A 16,434-nucleotide genomic window follows, 5' to 3' on the forward strand; every position below is an offset into this window, starting at 1 on the left:
AATGGGGGGATGAGATTTAGATCTTGTGTATAATTTAGAATAATAATCAGAAGGAAATGTGAAATTAATCTTGTTCAAACTCACTCACTTGGGATTTTCTTATTGGCACTCGAGAAGCATTATTTTTTAAGAATATACTATTCATGTTTTGCTATTTCCATGATTATAAAAAGGTTTCGGTAGTACAGAAAATACCTGAGTACATATTATAAATTAGTGATGTAACGAATGTAATTTTTTTAACATTCGCGAATACGAATGAAAATGCGAATATCTGCTACCTACATTCGCGAATGCGTATGCCAATACATATTCAGTTTTTTTAAATTTGTTTCTATTTTTTAATGTTTTCTACATTTATAACGACAAGTTTCGCGCCAATGTGTTTTAAATGAATTCATTTTTTTTTCAAATCCTGATAAAACTAATAAGTATTTTTGAAAAATTTAAACGCATAATGAAAGATTGCATTATTACCGAGGGCTGAAGTCCCTGAAAACTCCTATAATGTTTATTTTAATAAGTCACAGGGGTGAAAAAAAGAGAAAATTTAGTGTGATTTTTAATTTCAAATATCTTATTCAAAAGAAACTTTTTGGTTATTCTCAGGGACTTTCAGCCCTCGGTAATCATGTAATCTTTCATTCTGCGTTTAAATTTTTCTAAAATACATACATACATATTAACTTTCTCAGGATTCGAAAAAAAAATTAATGCATTTAAAAAGCATTGTCCCGAAATTTTAATTTTAAGGCGAAAGTAAAATTGTGGCCCATTCCTATAATAGTAAATTACTTTTGCTTGTATACAGGTTAGTAATAGCATTTTCTACTAATGTGATTTTTGGAAGATTTTAGTCCTTTATGTATAATTTCTTTTGCCCTTTCTCCTTTATTTCCTACTTTTATGTTTTTCTAGCAATAAGATAATTTTAAATGTAAATATTTTATGTCTATATAGCAATAAAATAATTCTAATTAGCTTTTACATACGCTTTTACTGAATGAATTTCTATATCCATCTCTTTTATTACAGTGTAATCAACTTGATTTATACACTTGTCATTTTTATGTATATGGACGGTATGCAAATGAATTATAAGACATAATTTTAAAATACTTTTTCTTAAAACTTCAGTGTTATTTGTTAGTGGAGCTTCCTCAATATTTTGAGCACCTAGTTTGCGTGTAAACGCATCACGTAAACAAGTTTTCCACCTACCTCTACCGAAAGTATACTTTTCCGGACCTGATTGTGTGGAGCAAAGTGGTACTTTTCCGGACCTGATTGTGGGGAGCAAAGTGGTACTTTTCCTCCCTAGGGAGGAAAAGTAAAAGTGACGTCATGGTATTTCATTCATGAAATATAACTTATTGACACCCTGTACAATATCTATTTTCTATTACGTAAGTATCTATACATTTTAACGTTTATTTATAAAACACCCTATATTTTGCAGAATGGTAAAAAACAGTAAATTGTTATTTTGATTTAACAATGTTTACATTAATATTTTGACTTATATTTGACAGTTGACAGTTATATTGTACCTACTTGTTAGTTTTAGTTTTAATAAATTTTGTTGGTTAGTTACATAAATAAATTAAGTAAAAATGAAAAAATGACTTGTTATTTGAGGAAGGTGGAAAAATCATATGTATAACATGGGAGTAATGTGCCTTTTCCTCCCTTGTTATACAAATAGCTATTGAACATCACATAAACACATCAAATAAGTTTAGGAACACAAGTTTTTTTTCTCATATACGCGTGTCTACTTAAGTTGGAAACACATGGAAAACGTTTTTATTATTAATTTTACGAAAAAAAGTTATTCGTCATAAAAAGTTCTGTATGGTCTAAGACCTTAGATTCAACCATCAGTTATTAAATTTTATTAATTTTATACGAGGTATGTCAAAAAATATCAATTTTACTCAAGAGTAAAGTATCTTTATTTTTCTCAGTATTGAAAACTCTTATATGAAAAGTTGTGTGGAATTAAGAATTATGATTAAATAATATATATGCAATTACACGTTTCTAATTTAAAAAATTGCAAATTTTTCTTAAGTTATGGATAACCAACATCATTTTTATTTATTTCATATATAATTTTTTGATTATTAATTTTAAGAAAAAAGTTGTTCTTCATAAAAAGCTCTGTATAGTCTGAAATCTATAACTCAACCATCAGATATCAAATTTTATTAATTTTATACGAGATATGCCAAAAAATATGAATTTCTCTTAAGAGTAAAGTACCTTAATAGTTCTCAATATTTACAATTACAAGTATTTAATTACATATTGAAACGTATACGCCTGGATTCCGCGTACCAAAAAAAAGTTTATTAATAGCAAGCTGAAAATTTGTTAATAGCTTAACGGTGTCTAGTCGCACAAACTTTGGAACAGGGGAAGTTTTAGAACGTCAAACTACGAAAACGTCCCATGTATTTTGTCGGACAAAACTTCCAATTGATTTGTCACCGTTTCATTAAACTCTCATGCAAAAATCAGACTGTTATTTACCACCAATATAATTTTTGTCATTTGACATGTCCTACGTGTCGGACTTGCCCAACATGTTTGTCGGACAAACATTTTTTCATATCCACAGAGAACGGCAGTTCTCACCAGTGGCGCACAACACCCCTACAAGCGACACTATACAGGGTGTCCAGAAACTCTACCGACAAACGAAGACAGGAGATTGCTCATATAATTTTAAGACATTTTAACCCAATTCATCTAGTCCGAAAATGCTTCCTAAGGGAGCTAGAGCTCTTTGAAGATGGCGTCATGAAATTAGTTTTTCTTAAATACCTCCAGAACGCTTCTATTTAGAAAAACGAAAATTGGTATGTATATTTACTTTTCCGAGATGAATCGATTCCATCCATTGTAAATTTCAAGTACCGGTCATAGGCGTCCGTTTTGGGTAGAGCAACGGGTATTTTATCGCATAACTTTTTTGTCCTTAACTTTTATGCATTTTTGACACCAGATTATTAAATTGTGAGGTATTCTAGTACTAAAAGGTACTCTTGCTTTAAGTCGGTAAGACACACCGTTTTCTAGAAAAATCGATTTGAACGTTTTTCGTTTTTGGAATTTGAAAAAAAAAAATGAAAGAACTTTTCAACAAAAAACGAAGTATTTTACCAACATAAAGTAAGAGTAACTTTTAGTACTCGAATACCTCATAATATAATAATCTAATGTCAAAAATGCTCAAAAATTCAAGACAAAAATGTTATGCCATAAAATAACTGTTGACCTACCCAAAACGGACGCCTATGATCAGTACTAGAAATTCGAAATTAATGAAATCGATTTATCACTGGAATATAAATAAATGTACCAGTTTTCGTCTTTCTAAACAGTTTTTTTTTGAAATTTTTTTTTAATTCAAAAAGCGAAAAATTTTCAAATCGATTTTTCTAGAAAACGGTGTGTCCTACCGATTTAAAACAAGAGTACATTTTAGTACTACAATACTTCACAATTTAATAATCCAGTGTCAGAAATCCATAAAAGTTAAAGATAAAAAAGTTATCCGAAAAAATAACCGTTGCCCTACCCAAAACGGACGCCTATGATCGGTACTAGAAATTTGCAATGGATAAATTAGATTTATATCTTGAAGATAAATACGCGTACGAATTTTTGTTTTTCTAAATGGAAGCGTTCTGGAGGTATTTAAGAAAAACTAATTACAAGACGCCATCTTCAAAGAGGTCTAGCTCCCTTAGGAAGCATTTTCGGACTAAGTGAATTGGGTTAAATTATCTTAAAATTACCTGAAGAATCTCCTGTCTTCGTTTGTCGGTAGAGTTTCTGGACACCCTGTATATACACGAAATTTTCGATTTTCTAAACCTGACTGAATTGAAAATTGGGCCAAATCCCATCTTAAAGTATAGGAAAAGACTCGTCCATCCATATGTTACATCTCCATTTTGGTCAAAGGGTGTGGATTTTACGGCCCTTCCCATTTAGAGTCTATTTTTCGTTCTCGTCCCCAAAACTCCCAAAAATTTCAAAAACTTAAGCCCGACCTTTGCGGCTTCTGATAGCACAGATCATTACCTTTCCAACGTCATGTTTAATTTTGAAAATCGGTTATACCATTCAAAAGTTATCGAGCTCAGAAGTATGACTCAATTTTTATTTAAAAAAGGGAAAATGTTTGTATGTATGTAATGTATGTATGTGTGTGGAAAAGTTACACCGATCTGAATTTTTTTCTGTGTTTCAAGAGGGTTTGAGGACCGATTCAGAACCGGTCTAATTTTTGATTTCTGACTACCCGTAAGCCAGCTAGAGGACTAGGTAGATACAAAATTGCATATTTTTTGGGCGTACATATCTTAGGTTCAAGGAGAGACAGGAAAACCGCAAATACACCAAATCAATAGGGTTGAGTTAAGCTTTCAAATGGTGCTTAAGCGATCAACCTGAGACATACACACTGCTCACCATAGCCGAAAAACTGAAAAATTAAACTTTAAAAATTTTGGTTTTTCGACAATTACTCAAAATTTCAACCTACGAATTGCGCCAATAACTGAGCGTTTGTAGGAGGACTCAGGATGCGTCTAACGGTGTATATCTCATATTTGGGAAAATTCGAATTTGTTAGTTATAGGCTTCATAAGTATGATCAAATCTATTTCTTATGGGAAAATCCGTTTTTCAAGCTCAATAATTCCTGTAATACGTTCAGTTATCATACTTGATCTTGGATGCATCAGATACTACTTGTCAATACGTTTTAAACTCATGTTTAGTGATCAACATCAGTTCAGCCGTTCAGAAGTTATAGAGCTCCAAAAGTATAATTAGTCCAGGAACTGAAACTTTTCACTTCGCAATTTTTACAGAATGGATCGATTTGCTTGAAAATTTGACAATAAGTAGTCCAAGGATCAAAATCTATATGATGCCGAAAGACGCTTTTACCATGGGGTGGTTGCCACCCCATCTCGAGGGTGGAAATTTTTTATTATATTTTTACCGCAAATGTTGGTAAAAACATTAATCGTAAGCAAAAAATGTTTTATATTTTTTTGATAAAATTAAGAGTTTTCGATTTATTGGTTATCGAAACTTAGTTTATATCGAAAAAATCAATGTTATTAATCAATCATGGTTTATGTACTTATAGTGGTTACGATGCTAAGTTTGATTGGGCAATCCGATTTCATTTGCCGGCCATAATTACATAATTATTAGGATGGCTGGGATATGAACTCGGATTGTCTTATCACTGGTGTCGTAAGTACTAGATCATTTCGGAGAGAATGCGACCAAGGCGACCCCAGAAAACAGCAATTCTCGCTAGTGACGCACAACCCCTCTACATGCGACACTATATACAGTGCGTCCATAAAGTAACGCATAAATTCGATATTTCGTAAACCGGCGACTTTGAGGAAAAATCCCGAAACAGGTCGATTTTTATTTTTAAATTACGCTTTTTTGGCATATATATCATACTAGTGACGTCATCCATCTGGACGTGATGAAGTGGTCGATGATTTTTTTAAATGGGAATAGGGGTCATGTGATAGCTAATTTGAAAGGGTATTCAATTCTCTATCCAATAATATAAACATTAACATGATTATTTATACAGGGTGTTCAAAAAACATTTTTTAAATTAAAATAAGTGAGACAAAAAAAGAATATATGTAATGTATTTAATTCAAAATACATGTTAATACTGTCAGTAAACAGAAAAAAAATATTTTGACAAATAAACATTGATTTTCGTTTAAACGAAATGTTCAAACTGCCAAGAGACATTTGGGTGGCAGCTTTAACATTGAATTTAAGCGAAAAACAATATTTATTTGTCAAATAAACATTTTTCCCTATTTTCTGACAACAGTTAAACGTATTTTGAATTAAATAAATTACATACATTCTTCTTTTTGTCTCAATTATTTTAATTAAAAAATATTTTTTCGAACACCTTGTATAAATAAATATGTTAATGTTTATATTAGTGAATAGAGAATTGAATAACCTTTCAAATGAGCTATCACATGACCCCTATTCTTATTTAAAAAAATCATCGATAACGTCATCATGCCCAGAAGGATGACGTGACTAGTATGATATATATGCCAATAAATCGGAATTTAAAAATAAAAATCGACATGTTTCGGGATCTTTCCTTAATATCACCGGTTTACGAAATAATGAATTTATGCTTTACTTTATGGACACACTGTATACACGAAATTTTAACGAAATAAGTTTAGGAAAAGACTTGCCCATCCATATGTGAACATTTCATTTTGGTCATAGGGTGTGGATTTTACGTATATTCCTATTTAGGGTCTGTTTTTCTTTCTTGTTCTCAAAACTACCAAAAATTTAAAAAATATAAGTTCGACCTTTGCGGCTTCTGATAGTACTGATCATTACCTTTCCAACGCACATCTAACTTTGAAAATTACCAGAGAACGGCAGTTCTCGCCAGTAGCGCATAACACCCCTACATGCGACACTATGGGTGAGGCAGATAAAGGGCCTATTAGAAATATCTCGAGAACTAAAGGTAAGAAAATCATGAAAATTGGAATACAGGGGTTTTGAGGTGTGAACTATTTAATAAAAATATTTTGGTCTCTCTGCTACTTTCGGTTATACCGGAAGTTGATTGTAACTTCGTTTTTTTAAATGGGACACCATATATATTTTTACATTTTTGGATTTTCCTCGATTTCTTCTTTCTTTAAATATAAGGTTTTGTAATATTATACAGGGTAGGTTAAAAGATATTTACGTTTTCTTGTTAATTTCGTAGCAACATTCACACCCTGTAGGATTGTAGTAGTTTGACATAATAAACTCTATTTATGTTCAAATTATTTTTAATATAGTCTACTATTGTTAGGAATTACTGGTATAGTTAAATTTTTCATTTTAGTATACAGGGTTGGTCGAAATTCGGAATGAGTATTTTCTTAGTTTTCTTAAATAGAACACCCTGTATTTTAATATTGTGGTGAAATGTTATTTTATGGTACTTTTGAATTTCTTAAGCATTCCCTGTACCTAACTGCTTTAATTTGTGAGTTATTGGTGATTCAAGCCAAACATTAATTGCAACATAAAATATGTGAAATTCTATTAGGTTGGCCGTGAAAATATTCAATCACAAATAATTTTTTGGAAATAAATACATATTAATCTAGACTGATACTTAAAATTGCCAATAATGGTTGAGCTATCAAAATACCATCGAACTTAAAATTGTTGGTGCGATTAACAATTAAGCACAAACTAAAGCAGTTAGGTATAGGGAATGCCTAAGAAATAAAAAAGTACCGTGAACTATCATTTCATTACAATACTAAGATATAGGCTGTTCCATTTAAGAAAACTCAGAAAATACTCATTCCGAGTTTCGACCCACCCTGTATACTAAAATTGAAAATTTAGCTATACTAATAATTGTTAACAATAGTAGGCTATATTAAAAATCATTTGAACGTAAATACAGTTTATTATGTCAAACTACTACAATCCTACAGGGTGTGAATATTGCTCCGAAATTAATAAGAAAACGTAATTATCTTTTAACCTACCCTATATAATATTACAAAACCTTATATTTTAAGAAAGAAGAAATCGAGGAGAATCCAAAAATGTAAAAATATACAGGGTGTCCCATTAAAAAAAACGAAGTTATAAGCAACTTCCGGTATAACCGGAAGTACCAAGTTGATGAAAATATTTTCATTAAATAGATCAGTTTTCAAAACCCCATTGTTCCAATTTTCATAATTCAGTTGCCTTTAGTTCTCGAGATATTTCTAGGACCTTTATCTGCCTCACCCTATTTATACACGAAATTTTCGATTTTCTAAACCTGACTGAATTGAAAATTGAGCCAAATCCCATCTTAAAGTTTAGGAAAAGACTCCTCCATCCATATATTACTTCTCCATTTTCGTCCAAGGCTGTGGATTTTACGGCCCTTCCCATTTAGGGTCTGTTTTTCGTTCTCGTCCCCAAAACTCCCAAAAATTTCAAAAACTTAAGTTCGACCTTTGCGGCTTCTGATAGCACAGATTATCACATTAGCACATCAGATTAGCACATTACCTTTCCAACGCATGTTTAATTTTGAAAATCGGTTATACCGTTCAAAAGTTACCGAGCTCAGAATTAGAACTCAATTTTTATTTAAAAAGGGGAAAATGTTTGTGGATATGTATGTATGTATGTATTTATGTATGTGGAAAAGTTACACCGATCTGAATTTTTTTTCTGTGTTTCAAGAGGGTGTGAGGGTCGATTCAGAACCGGTGTAATTTTTGACTTCTGACTACCCGTAAGCCAGCTATAGGGCTAGGTAGATACAAAATGGCAAATTTTTTGGGCGTATATATCTTAGGTTCAAGGAGAGACAGGAAAATCGCAAATACACCACATCAATAGGGTTGAGTTAAGCTTACAAATGGTGCCTAAGCGATCAAGCTCAGACATACACACGGCTCAGTATAGCCGAAAAATTGAAAAACTAAACTTTGAAAATTTTGGTTTTTCGACAATTACTCAAAATTTCAACCTACGAATTGCGCCAACAACTGAGCATTTGTAGAAGGACTCTAGGCGAATCTAACGTTGTTTACCTCATATCCGGGAAAATTAGAAATTTTAAGTTATACCCTTCATAAGTATGATCAAATCTATTTCCTATGGGGAAAAACGGTTTTTCAAGCTCAATAATTTCTGTAACAGCTTTAGTTTTCATACTTGACCTCAGATGCATCAGATACTACTTGTCAATACGTTTCAAACTCATGTTTAGTGATCAAAATCAGTTAAGCCGTTTAGAAGTTATTAAGCTACAAAAGTATAATCCAATTAACGATTATTCCCGAAATGGTTTATGTAGTGGTAGTGGTTACGACGCTAAATTTGATCTGCAACGGGCAATCCGAGTTCATTTACCGGCCATCCCAATATTTTAATTCAATCTATTTCGACTAGAAAAAAATCTAGTGTACATTCGATGGACACTAGATCATTTGGGAGATAATGCGACAAAGGTGACCATTTACAAAGCTTAATGTGTAATCGGGAAAAATTGCATGCAACTTCATACATTTAACTTGTATATAACTTGAAAAACTTCTGATACAAGAATAAAAAACCGCTAAACGCCGTAAAAATGAGTGGCGCATACAATATTCCAGCTACAAAACATCTGATATGAAAATTACGTGGCGCGAAAATATATTTTCATTTTGATGCAAAACAAAATTCTAGTTTTATTTTAAAAGATTTTTCCATAATATTTGCTAAATTCGAAGTAACCGCGCCACAAAAGAGTTTCAAAATTCAAACTGTATCAAATTTACTCTTTTGTGGCGCGTTTATTTCTTTAGCAAATATTATGGAACAATCTTTTAAAATAAAACTAGAATTTTGTTTTGCATCAAAATGAAAATACATTTTTGCGCTACGTAATTTTCATATCAGATCTTTTGTAGCTGGAATATTGTATATCATTTTTACGGCGTTTAGCGGTTTTTTATTCTTTTATTATATATTGCATAAACTTAAAGATAGCCTGCTAGTTTTCACAATCATAAACTTGTCAGGATGACACGTTCCATAATTAAATTTTCCCATGTTTCAGGGTTCCCATTCATCAAAGTTTGTATGACTAGACACCATTAAGCTATTAAAAAAGCTATTAATCAACTTTTTTGGTACGCGGGATCCAGGCTTAATAGTTTTTAATTCCAAACAACTTTTCATAATAACAATTTTCAATATTGGTTTGAAATCAACATTTTAAGCACATTTTTGTGATTATTAAAAAAAAATATGAAAAAAAAATTTTTAAGAAACGCTTTTCTTTAGTTGCGAGTGTCTAAAATTAAAAATATTATAAAAAATCAACTAAAAAGCAAAAAATAAACAAAATTGAAAAAATCTAACACATTCGTTAAAGAAAAGCCTGGCGCGTCTTCATCGAATAAACGGTTTTTGCCCCACGCTTTTCTTAACGAATGTGTTAGATTTTTTCAATTTTGTTTATTTTTTGCTTTTTAGTTGATTTTTTATAATATTTTTAATTTTAGGCACTCGTAACTAAAGAAAAGCGTTTCTTAAATTTTTTTTTCATATTTTTTTATTTTTTACTTTTTAGTCTTACTCTTTTCAAACATTAAAATATATCGTCATGTTTATTAAAATATGTATAAAACATATGATGTAGGTACAAACATGAAAATTAGTCGGAATCGGCAAAAAATTTGAAACTTTATTGCATAACGTAAACAATTAACGTAAAAAGTGAAATTATGTATAGTTCATATAACTAGCTACAATCTGTAAAAGTTTTAAGTTTCTTTATTTTAAAAAACAAGAGATTTTAATCATTTTCCGTTAAAATCGTTTATTTATTTAGACAATTAATAAACATAAACAATTTTTTTATTGATTATTCGTGTAATGTTTCCGCGAATGCATATGTCTGCAAATTTTTAGTCATTTGCATTGAGCAAAAAGTAGTCAAATTGACGTCCAAAGATTTGACCCAAACGATTGAACTAAAGAAAAGCGTTTAATTAATACGCCAAAATGAATGCGTTAATGTTAATTGTAGCACAAAACGTCTCTACCGGTGGTTTTTCTAAGACTACGATAAAAACAGGAAATTTTTTAATTCGAGGTTTGGTTGAACGATCGCTTAGTGTGAAAACCTCGTATCTCATTGTACAGAAAATTTTATATGAGTGACTTTAAACTGAATTTCTGCATACCTACTCTAACCCAAAATATATATGAAAAATGTATGTGTAATGATCTAAACATACTCAGAATCAAAAATATGTAAACATAGTTTTTTTGTTTTAAGTTATAGTATGCAGAAATTAAGTTTAAAGTCTCTCCTGTAAAATTTTTTGAGAAATGAGATACGAGGTTTTCACACAAAGCTATCGTTTTGTTTCGTATCATATTGAAATTTGACACGAATAATAGGGGAGCAAAGTATAGTAGGGGAGCACTCGAGCGTTATGGGGACCTATTGGGTTGTGATTATTAGGTCCTAAAACCAAAAAAGTTAAATAAAATTTTCCATTTTAGTGGGAACTTTCCACTTTTTAATTGAATTTTCCATTTCCAACAATCGTTTTTTCCGATTATAGCGCCATCTATTCATAGCTTGAAAAAATGTCACGAATAAAAGTTGCCTATTTTTACGTAAAGAATCCAAATCTGCAATAAAAATTTGGGGCTTCCATTTAAGATTTTAAAGTAACCTCCAACCCCACCTCCGTGGGAGGTCATGTTTGATACCATTCGATAGATTTTTCAAAAACATAATGAAATTGTATTTTGCAGTTTTTCGATCTGATGTTTATTTTGCGAAATATCGCTGGTTTGAATTTAAAATTTTAAATTTACCCCCATGTTTGGTACCATTCAATCGATTTTTGAAAAATATTGAAGACGTATTTATTAGTTTTTCGATCTGACGTTCATTTCGCGAAATATTCTCTTTTTTTTGTGAAACTTTTTGACTCGCGCATTTCCGTACGCCCCGCTCAAATCGTCAGATTTTTGAAATATACACTCTTTTGCACGTATTTAACTTACCTTATCTTAATCTGACAATTTCGAGTATTTTTTAGGATAGATTTTTTTTCGGGCCCCTCATAACGAACTTCCCTGTGTTAAGAGCCAATATATGGCAGAGGTACATCTGCAGGGTACCAGGTTTCTCCCCATATGATAATCTAACGCGCTCAAGTAACTGCAAAAATCCCCGCTTCGGCTCCCCTACCATAAGCGCCGATTTTTATATAAACAAATATGAGCGTTCAAAATTTGAAACTTCATTGTTTATCTATGAAGCATAACGTAAACAATAAACGTAAAAAGTGGAAATTATGTATAGTTCATATCATTAGCTACAAAAGGTAAAACTTTCAAGTTTCTACATTGTAAAAACAAGAGAATTTAAGCATTTTCCATTAAAATCGTTTTTTTTTATTTAAACAATTAATAAACTTAAAAAAACATTTTTTATTGACTATTCGTGTATTGTTCCCGCGAATATATATGTCTGCAAATTTTCATTCATTTGCATTGAAGAAAAGGCAGTCAAATTAACGGGTAAAGATTTGATGCAAACTATTGAACTAAATAAAAGCGTTTAATAAACTACGGTACAATTATTTTATTTTTAAATTAAATAAGCATATTAAGTGTAATTCAAAAAATATTCAAAAAAATTCCAAGGAAAAATATTGAAAAATAAGCACACGGTGGCAAATTTTTATAGACACCTCAAAAAAAATGGATTTGCGGTGGATATCAGTCTATAACTCGTCTTTGGATTATGTGGAACAAAAATTTCAAAAGGATTTTATTAGCTTATAAGTTTCTTTATTTCTAACTATTTTTGAGTTATTGGTACCACTCGGAAGTAAAAGAAACTAAATTCTTTGTAATAAAAATAATATTTATTATTGCTAACCAAATGATAGGCATAAAAACAAGTAATATATCTGACAGCGTTACCTCACGAAATTTCTAAAGAAAATCTGTGCAAAATTTCAGGTGGATCGGTTGAGTAGTTTTTGAGCTACAATGCCCACCGCTTTTGAAAAAGAAATTTTGAAAAACCGCGTTTAAAGTTTTGACCACTTCGTCTTCTATTTTTCTGTCAAATGTTAAATCGCAAAGTGATGTAAACCGGAATATGTTTTTCGTCTTCTTCTTATTTGTCTGTCAAATGTTAAATCGTAAAGTGAACCGGAATATGTTTTTGAATCGCGGAGTACCTAATCTACAAAAGAGAAGTGGAACAGTTGCTGAACGTATCTCACTACGCTCAAGAGTACTGGCGCGAAACCGCGACAAATCGATTCGAATTTAGGGATATTCATATACGTACTCAACATGCTGTATCTCTGGTAATTTTAATCCGATCAATCAGAAATTTTCGAGAATATTCTTGAGGTTATGCACTTTCATACAAAATAATAAAAAATATTAAAAATTTCAAACCATACCCCCCTTAATAATCTTGTTTTGATAAAATTGTAAAATAAATACAGACTATCTTTAAAATTTGAAGCACTTTTTCTTTACAATTTGAAGCACTTTTTCTTTACAATTTGAAGCAATTGACAGGAATAATTTTCATGGCATACCTTGACTTGTATAGAACAAGTTTTTAAATCGAATAGTATGCATTAACAAAAAGTTTTTATTGAGAAAAGTGGAATACTAGTTGTGTTCCTTAGACATTTTTGATGTGTGTATTTTCTCGCCACTACCACACATCTTCGAAACTTCCACTTTCAACTTCCAATTGAATTCGATTAACCTGACTTTTATAGGAATTCTATTTCCTGTAACTGTCGGGGTGACGCTCCGTCTTTGTGATGCTTCGTTCAACAAGTGCACTCAGCGTAAATCAAATATAAAACAGTTCCACCATAAATATTCGCAAATAAAATCCTGCCCATCGAGTGCGCAGCCTTCTATAAATTACTTCCCTGCTATATCTCAGACGCACTCAAGTTTATCGCTAAAAATTAATAAATTCCATATCCTACATGCGAATAATTTCTAACATTAATCATTCGAAACGAAAGTATATCCAACTTGCATATTGCATTGGGAGCTGAACCACAAAAAACTTTAATGGGGCTGTGCCAAGGACAACGAAAAATGCAGTACAAGCCAGTGGCGTAGCCCAAACGCTATCGTACGTCATTTTAGATGAAGCACCGCCTTCAAATAATCGTGCTTGTTTTTAAGCATTCCTTATTTAATATAGCTTGGTCTTAACTGTTTGTGTCTTATTCAGGTTTTTTGTTTTATATCGTAGTTAACACTATTCTTCTTGCACTTGCGATGACGGTCAAAACGAAAGTGCATAAATCCAACTTGCATTTTGCATTGGGAGCTGAACCACAAAAAAGTTTAAGGCCCAAACCAGACGGGCCACTCTGCATCGCTGCTCTGTGGATCCACAAAGCAGTTTCCGATGATTTACCGTGGGTTCTTAAGGGGCGTTTAAACACAGGGATAAGTCACAGCAACTAGTTGTGATGACAAGTTGCTGTGATTTGTTGAGATTGAAACGCTGTTTAGACGCTGCGATAAGTTGACCACAACAAGTTGAAGAGGGGACCATTGTGTACATTAGACCCTTTTAGACCCTTCAATGAATCATAACTAGTTTTCATCCTAAACAAATAGATCCTGTTACTTTCAAAATATAAAGGTTGGGTATGTTATACAGGGTATTTACAAAGTTATAACCAATTTTATATGAAAATCGTAACAAGTTCAACTCACTGTATAAATAAAAATAAGCACAACGGCAATGGTTTATTGATGCTATATTTTTTTATTGTCAAAATTTTTAAAAATGATTGATATTGCTAATTTACTTTATATCTAATAAAGGGTGAGTTAAAACTCAAGTACATTATTTTTTCAGTAAAATTTAAATGGGATACCCTGTATTTTATATCACTATTAAAAAGTACCATTACCATACTTTAATTTGTATACAACATTCCCTATGCGTACGTTCAGAGTGGAGCGAAGAAAGAGTGCGAGCAAAGAGCACGAGCAAAGAGCAAAGAAGTGCACAGAATGGAGCGAAGAAAGAGTACGAGCAAAGAAGTGCTAAACCAGAGTGGAAGCTGGTAGTTACGCGAGACGAGAGTTTAGTTCTTTCCCACTCGGCAGGCATAGATAGTTATTTTCTTTTTTTTTTTTTTTAGAAAACTCCTCATTGAAAACGTGGTACTTCCTAACTCGCAGAAAATGTTAGAGAATTCATCGTAAAGGCAGGTATACATATGCGCTCTGCTCGGTGTGCGAGCCGCTCGCGCGCAGCATGTTCGTCAGATTAGTACGTGTTTTCAAGTGGCGCACAAACGGCACGCACACGGCGCAAACGGCACGCACACGGTGCACCACAATCTAACTTCTGTCGGTTTTTCAACAAAAGCTTTGATGGTTCGCAATACGTATTTGGACGGCTTTCCGAGTGGTTTGTTGGTTTTGGCGCGCCTGGGTTGAAAATATCAAAAAAAAACATTCATAACTTAAAAATTAAACTTTATTTCTGGTGAAGCAACACAGTTGGAAAAAGCAGATATAATATTATAATTGTCACCGGAAAGCGAAAAAGGTAACGCACAACTTGAAAGAACCTATAGATTTCTAGCTTCGTTTCTGGTGAAGCAACACAGTTGGAACAAACAGATATATTATAATTGTGTCACCGGAAAGCGAAAAAGGTACCTCACAACTTGGAAAAACCTATAGTTTTCTAACTTCGCTTCTGGTGAAGAAACGGAGTTGGAACAAGCAGATATATTATAATTGTGTCACCGGGAAGCCAAAAACCTAACGCACAACTTGGATGAACCTATAGTTTTCTAACTTCGTTTCTGGTGAAGCAATGGAGTTGGAACAAGCAGATGTATTATAATTGTGTCATCAGAAAGCGAAAAAGGTAACGCACAACTTGGAAGAACCTATAGTTTTCTAACTTCGCTTCTGGTGAAGCAACAGGGTTGGAACAACCAGATATATTATAATTGTGTCACCGGAAAGTGAAAAAGGTAACTCACAACTTGGAAGAGCCTATAGTTTTCTAACTTCGCTTCTGGTGAAGCAACGGAGTTGGAATAAGCAGATATATTATAATTGTGTCACCAGAAAGCGAAAAAGGTAACGCACAACTTGGAAGAATCTATAGTTTTCTAACTTCGCTTCTGGTGAAGCAACAGGGTTGGAACAACCAGATATATTATAATTGTGTCACCGGAAAGTGAAAAAGGTAACTCACAACTTGAAGACCCTATAGTTTTCTAACTTCGCTTCTGGTGAAGCAACGCAGTTGGAACAAGCAGATATATTATAATTGTGTCACCGGTAAGCGAAAAAGGTAACTCACACTTGGAAGAACCTATAGTTTTCAGGGACTACCTTTTTCGCTTTCCGCTGACACAGTTTTAATATTATCTGCTTGTTCCAACTGCGTTGCTTCACCAGAAACGAAGTTAGAAAACTATAGGTTCTTCCAAGTTGTGCGTTACCATATTCGCTTTCCGGTGACACAATTATAATATATATGCTTGTTCCAACTGCGTTGCTTCACCAGAAACGAAGTTAGAAATATATAAGTTCTTTCAAGTTGTCCGTTACCTTTTTCGCTTTCCGGTGACAATTATAATATTCTGCTTGTTCCAACTTCGTTGCTTCACCAGAAACAAAGTTAAATTTTTAATTTATGAATGTTTTTTTTATATTGATAACGATTTCCGAAGTGAAAGTTGAAACGTCAAATAAACTTGATTTCAAACTCGAATTGTGGCTTATGTCCAAATAAAATAGTAAATCTTATTTTGTATT

The 16,434-nt window shown here is 32.3% G+C and overlaps 2 protein-coding genes across 2 annotated transcripts in view; both read left to right on the forward strand.

Moving 5' to 3' along the window:
* LOC126886644 (uncharacterized) overlaps positions 1–5,010 on the forward strand; it is a 54,560-nt gene extending 49,550 nt beyond the window's left edge. The window contains exon 2 of the mRNA XM_050653636.1: positions 4,927–5,010. The gene's annotated coding sequence lies outside the window, so the exon portion shown is untranslated. The remainder of the gene's footprint in view (positions 1–4,926) is intronic.
* LOC114332919 (tyrosine-protein kinase Src64B) overlaps positions 1–16,434 on the forward strand; it is a 699,550-nt gene that overhangs the window by 71,740 nt on the left and 611,376 nt on the right. The gene's annotated exons all lie outside the window — the stretch shown is intronic.

Source organism: Diabrotica virgifera, chromosome 6 (genome assembly GCF_917563875.1).
Source record: "Diabrotica virgifera virgifera chromosome 6, PGI_DIABVI_V3a".
Classification (NCBI taxonomy): Eukaryota; Metazoa; Arthropoda; class Insecta; order Coleoptera; family Chrysomelidae; genus Diabrotica; species Diabrotica virgifera.